Here is a 7,072-nt window from a genome sequence, read left to right as displayed (position 1 = left end):
ATATTTGGATATCGGAAGTGTTCCGGGTGAAATCGGGATTTTACCAGAGTACCGGAGGGGTTACCGGAATCCCCCGGGGGTTAATGGGCCATAGTGGGCCTTAGTGGAGAAGAGGAGAGGCGGCCAGGGCAAGGGCCGCGCGCCCCTCCCCCTAGTCTGAATAGAACAAGGAGAGGGGGGGCGGCGCCCCCCCCCCTTTCCTTCTTCTCCTCCACCTCTTTCCCCCTCTTCTCCTAATCCAACAAGGAAAAGGGAGGGAGTCCTACTCTCGGTGGGAGTAGGACTCCTCCTGGCAGGCCCCCTCCTGGTCGGCCGCACCTCCCCCCTTGATCCTTTATATACAGGGGCAGGGGCACCCTAGAGACACAACAATTGATCATTTGATCTTTTAGCCATGTGCGGTGCCCCCCTCCACCATAGTCCACCTCGATAATACTATAGCGGTGCTTAGGCGAAGCCCTGCGTCGGTAGAACATCAGCGTCGTCACCATGCCGTCGTGCTGACGAAACTCTCCCTCAACACTCGGCTGGATCGGAGTTCGAGGGACGTCATCGGGCTGAACATGTGCTGAACTCGGAGGTGCCGTGCGTTCGGTACTTGATCGGTCGGATCATGAAGACGTACGACTACATCAACCGCGTTGTGCTAACGCTTCCGCTTTCGGTCTACGAGGGTATGTGGACAACACTCTCCCCTCTCATTGCTATGCATCACCTTGATCTTGCGTGTGCGTAGGAATTTTTTTGAAATTACTATGTTCCCCAACACAAGTCTCTTTACTCGTTCCGTAATGCAACATCCCGTAACTAACTCATTAGTCACATTGATTGCAAGGCTTATAGTGATGTGCACTACCGAGACGGCCCAGAGATACCTCTCCGACAATCGGAGTGACAAATCCTATTCTTGATCTATGCCAACTCCACGAACACCATCGAAGACACCTGTAGAGCACCTTTATAATCACCCAATTACGTTGTGGCATTTGGTAGCACACAAAGCGTTCCTCCGGTATTCGGGAGTTGCATAATCTCATAGTCATAGGAACATGTATAAGTCATGAAGAAAGCAATAGCAGTAAACTAAAATGATCAAGTGCTAAGCTAACGAAAATGGGTCAAGTCAATCACATCATTCTCCTAATGATGTGATCCCGTTGATCAAATGACAACTCGTGTCTATAGCTAGGAAACTCAACTATCTTTAATCAACGAGCTAGTCAAGTAGATGCATACCAGTGACACTATGTTTGTCTATGTATTCACACATGTATTATGTTTCCGGTTAATACAATTCTAGCATGAATAATAATCATTTATCATGATATGAGGAAATAAATAATAACTTTATTATTGCCTCTAGGGCATATTTCCTTCAGTCTCCCACTTGCACTAGAGTCAATAATCTAGATTACCCAGTAATGATTCTAACACCCATGGAGTCTTGGTGTTGATCATGTTTTGCTCGTGGAAGAGGCTTAGTCAACGGGTCTGCAACATTCAGATCTGTATGTATCTTGCAAATCTCTATGTCTCCCACCTGGACTTGATCCCAGATGGAATTGAAGCGTCTCTTGATGTGCTTGGTTCTCTTGTGAAATCTGGATTCCATTGCCAAGGCAATTGCACCAGTATTGTCACAAAATATTTTCATTGGACCCGATGCACTAGGTATGACACCTAGATCGGATATGAACTCCTTCATCCAGACTCCTTCATTTGCTGCTTCCGAAGTAGCTATGTACTCCGCTTCACATGTAGATCCCGCCACGATGCTTTGTTTAGATCTACACCAACTGACAGCTACACCGTTCAACATAAACACGTATCCGGTTTGTGATTTAGAATTGTCCGGATCAGTGTCAAAGCTTGCATCGACGTAACCATTTACGACGAGCTCTTTGTTACCTCCATAAACGAGAAACATGTCCTTAGTCCTCTTTAGGTACTTCAGGATGTTCTTGACCGTTGTCCCGTGATCCACTCCTGGATTACTTTGGTACCTCCCTGCTAAACTAATAGCAAGGCACACATCAGGTCTGGTACACAACATTGCATGCATGATAGAGCCTATGGCTGAAGCATAGGGAACACTTTTCATTTTCTCTCTATCTTGTGCAGTGGTCGGGCATTGAGTCTTACTCAATTTCACACCTTGTAACATAGGCAAGAACCCTTTCTTAGCTTGATCCATTTTGAACTTCTTCAAAACTTTATCAAGGTATGTGCTTTGTGAAAGTCCAATTAAGCGTCTTGATCTATCTCTATAGATCTTCATGCCCAATATATAAGCAGCTTCACCGAGGTCTTTCATCGAAAAACTCTTATTCAAGTATCCTTTTGTGCTATCCAGAAATTCTATATCATTTCCAATCACCAATATGTCATCTACATATAATATTACAAATGCTGCAGAGCTCCCACTCACTTTCTTGTAAACACAGGCTTCTCCAAAAGTCTGTATAAAACCATATGCTTTGATCACACTATCAAAACATTTATTCCAACTCCGAGAGGCTTGCACTAGTCCATTAATGGATCTCTAGAGCTTGCACACTTTGTTAGTACCCTTTGGATCGATAAAACCTTCAGGTTGCATCATATACAACTCTTCTTCCAGAAATCCATTCAGGAATGCAGTCTTTACATCCATCTGCCAAATTTCATAATCATAAAATACGGCAATTGCTAACATGATTCGGACGGACTTAAGCATCGCTACGGGTGAGAAGGTCTCATCGTAGTCAACTCCTTGAACTTGTCAAAAACCTTTTGCGACAAGTCGAGCTTTGTAGACAGTAACGTTACCATCAGCGTCAGTCTTCTTCTTGAAGATCCATTTATTCTCGATGGCTTGCCAATCATCGGGCAAGTCAACCAAAGTCCATACTTTGTTCTCATACATGGATCCCATCTTAGATTTCATGGCTTCAAGCCATTTGCGGAATCTGGGCTCATCGTCGCTTCCTCATAGTTCGTAGGCTCGTCATGGTCAAGTAACATGATCTCCAGAACAGGATTACCGTACCATTCTGGTGCAGATCTTACTCTGGTTGACCTACGAGGTTCAGTAGTAACTTGATTTGAAGTTTCATGATCATCATCATTAGCTTCCTCACTAATTGGTGTCGGTGTCACATGAACCGGTTTCTGTGATGAACTACTCTCCAATAAGAGAGCAGGTACAGTTACCTCATCAAGTTCTACTTTCCTCCCACTCACTTCTTTCGAGAGAAACTCCTTCTCTATAAAGGATCCATTCTTAGCAACAAATGTTTTACCTTCGGATTTGTGATAGAAGGTGTACCCAACAGTCTCCTTTGGGTATCCTATGAAGACACATTTCTCCGATTTGGGTTCGAGCTTATCAGGTTGAATCTTTTTCACATAAGCATCGCAGCCCCAAACTTTAAGAAACGACAACTTTGGTTTCTTGCCAAACCACGGTTCATAAGGCGTCGTCTCAACGAATTTCGATGGTGCCCTATTTAACGTGAATGCAGCCATCTCTAAAGCATAACCCCAAAATGATAGCGGTAAATCAGTAAGAGACATCATAGATCGCACCATATCTAGTAAAGTATGATTATGACGTTCGGACACACCATTACGCTGTGGTGTTCCGGGTGGCATGAGTTGCAAAACTATTCCACATTGTTTCAAATGTAGACCAAACTCGTAACTCTAATATTCTCCTCCACGATCAGATCATACAAACTTTATTTTCTTGTTACGATGATTTTCCACTTCACTCTGAAATTCTTTGAAGTTTCCAAATGTTTCAGACTTATGTTTCATTAAGTAGATATACCCATATCTTCTCAAATCGTTTGTGAAGGTGAGAAAATAACGATACCCGCCGCGAGCTTCAGTATTCATTGGACCACATACATCAGTATGTATGATTTCCAACAAATCTGTTGCTTGCTCCATTATACTGGAGAACAGCGTTTTAGTCATCTTGCCCATGAGGCATGGTTTGCAAGTACCAAGTGATTCTAGAAGTCCATCAGTATGGAGTTTCTTCATGCGCTTTACACCAATATGACCCAAACGGCAGTGCCACAAATAAGTTGCACTATCATTATCAACTCTACATCTTTTGGCTTCAACATTATGAATATGTGTATCACTACTATCGAGATTCGATACAAATAGACCACTCTTCAAGGGTGCATGACCATAAAAGATGTTACTCATATAAATAGAACAACCATTATTCTCAGATTTAAATGAATAATCGTCTCGCATCAAACAAGATACAGATATAATGTTCATGCTTAACGCAGGCACCAAATAATAATTATTTAGGTCTAAAACTAATCCCAAAGGTAGATGTAGAGGTAGCGTGCCGACGGCGATCACATCGACTTTGGAACCATTTCCCACGCGCATCATCACCTCCTCCTTAGCCAGTCTTTGCTTAATCCATAGTCCTTGTTTCGACTTGCAAATATTACCAACAGAACCAGTATCAAATACCTAGGTGCTACTGTGAGCTCTAGTAAGGTACACATCAATAACATGTATATCACATATACCTTTGTTCACCTTGCCATCCTTCTTATCCGCCAAATACTTGGGGCAGTTCCGCTTCCAGTGACTAGTCCCTTTGCAGTAGAAGCACTCAGTCTCAGGCTTAGGTCCAGACTTGGGTTTCTTCTCTTGAGCATCAACTTGTTTGTCGTTCTTCTTGAAGTTCCCTTTCTTTTTCCCTTTACCCTTTTTCTTGAAACTGGTGGTCTTGTTGACCATCAACACTTGATGCTCCTTCTTGATTTCTACCTCCGCAGCCTTTAGCATTGTGAAGAGCTCGGGAATCGTCTTATCAATCCCTTGCATATTATAGTTCATCACGAAGATCTTGTAGCTTGGTTGCAGTGATTGAAGAACTCTGTCAATGACACTATCAAGCGGAAGATTAACTCCCAGCTGAGTCAAGTCATTATGGTACCCAGACATTCTGAGTATATGTTCACTGACAGAACTATTCTCCTCCATCTTGCAGCTGTAGAACTTATTGGAGACTTCATATCTCTCAATCCGGGCATTTTCTTGAAATATTAAATTCAACTCCTGGAACATCTCATATGCTCCATAAAGTTCAAAACGTCGTTGAAGTCCCGGTTCTAAGCCATAAAGCATTGCACACTGAACTACTGAGTAGTCATCAGCTTGGCTCTGCCAGACGTTCATAACATCTGGCGTTGCACCTGCAGCAGGTTTGGCACCTAGCGGTGCTTCTAGGACGTAATTCTTCTATGCAGCAATGAGGATAATCCTCAAGTTACGGACCTAGTCCGTGTAATTGCTACCATCATCTTTCAACTTTGCTTTCTCAAGGAACGCATTAAAATTCAATGGAACAATAGCACGGGCAACTATCTACAATAACATAGACAAGCAAAAATACTATCAGGTACTAAGTTCATGATAAATTTAAGTTCAATTAATCATATTACTTAAGAACTCCCACTTAGATAGACATCCCTCTGATCATCTAAGTGATCACGTGATCCACATCAACTAAACCATAACCGATCATCACGTGAAATTGAGTAGTTTTCAGTGGTGAACATCACTATGTTGATCATATCTACTGTATGATTCACGCTTGACCTCTCGGTCTCAGTGTTCCGAGGCCATATCTGCATATGCTAGGCTCGTCAAGTTTAACCCGAGTATTCTGCGTGTGTAAAACTGTCTTACACCATTTGTAGATGAACGTTGAGCTTATCACACCCGATCATCATGTGGTGTCTCGGCACGACGAACTTTGCCAACGGTGCATACTTAGGGAGAACACTTTTACCTTGAAATTTAGTGAGAGATCATCTTATAATGCTACCATCAAACAAAGCAGAATAAGATGCATAAAGGATAAACATCACATGCAATCAATATAAGTGATATGATATGGCCATCATCATCTTGTGCCTTTGATCTCCATCTTCAAAGCACCGTCATGATCACCATCGTCACTGGCACGACACCTTGATCTCCATCGTAGCATCATTGTCGTCTTGCCATCTATTGCTTCTACCACTATCGCTACCACTTAGTGATAAAGTAAAGCAATTACAGGGAGATTGCATTGCATACAATAAAGAGACAACCATATGGCTCCTGCCAGTTGCCGATAACTCTGTTACAAAACATGATCATCTCAAACAATAAATATAGAATCATGTCTTGACCATATCACATCACAACATGCCCTGCAAAAACAAGTTAGACGTCTTCTACTTTGTTGTTGCAAGTTTTACGTGGCTGCTACGGGCTGAGCAAGAACCGTTCTTACCTACGCATCAAAACCACAACGAAAGTTCGTCAAGTTAGTGTTGTTTTAACCTTCTCAAGGACCGGGCATAGTTACACTCGGTTCAACTAAAGTTGGAGAAACTGACACCCGCCAGCCACCTGCGTGCAAAGCACGTCGGTAGAACCAATCTCGCGTAAGCGTACGCGTAATGTCGGTCCAGGCCGCTTCATCCAACAATACCGCCGAACCAAAGTATGACATGCTGGTAAGCAGTATTACTTGTATCGCCCACAACTCACTTGTGTTCTACTCGTGCATATAACATCTACGCATAAACTGGCTCGGATGCCACTGTTGGGTAATGTAGTAATTTCAAAAAAATCCTACGCACACGCAAGATCATGGTGATGCATAGAAACGAGAGGGGAGAGTGTCGTCCACGTACCCTCGTAGACCGTTAAGTGGAAGCGTTATAACAACGCAGTTGATGTAGTCGTACGTCTTCATGATCGACCGATCCTCAGTACCGAACATACGGCACCTCCGCGTTCAGCACACGTTCAGCTCGGTGACGTCCCACGAACTCACGATCCAGTAGAGCTCGGAGAAGAGTTTTGTCAGCATGACAGCATGGTGACGATGTTGATGAAGCTACCGACGCAGGGCTTTGCCTAAGCACCGCTACGATATAACCGAGGTGGATTATGGTGGAGGGGGGCACCGCACACGGCTAAGAGATCAACAGATCAATTGTTGTGTCTATGGGGTGCCCCCTGCCCCTGTATATAAAGGAGCTAGGGGGGAGGCGGC

Source organism: Triticum aestivum, chromosome 1A, assembly GCF_018294505.1.
Source record: "Triticum aestivum cultivar Chinese Spring chromosome 1A, IWGSC CS RefSeq v2.1, whole genome shotgun sequence".
In the NCBI taxonomy this organism is placed as follows: domain Eukaryota; kingdom Viridiplantae; phylum Streptophyta; class Magnoliopsida; order Poales; family Poaceae; genus Triticum; species Triticum aestivum.
Note: the sequence above shows the minus strand (reverse complement) of the source record.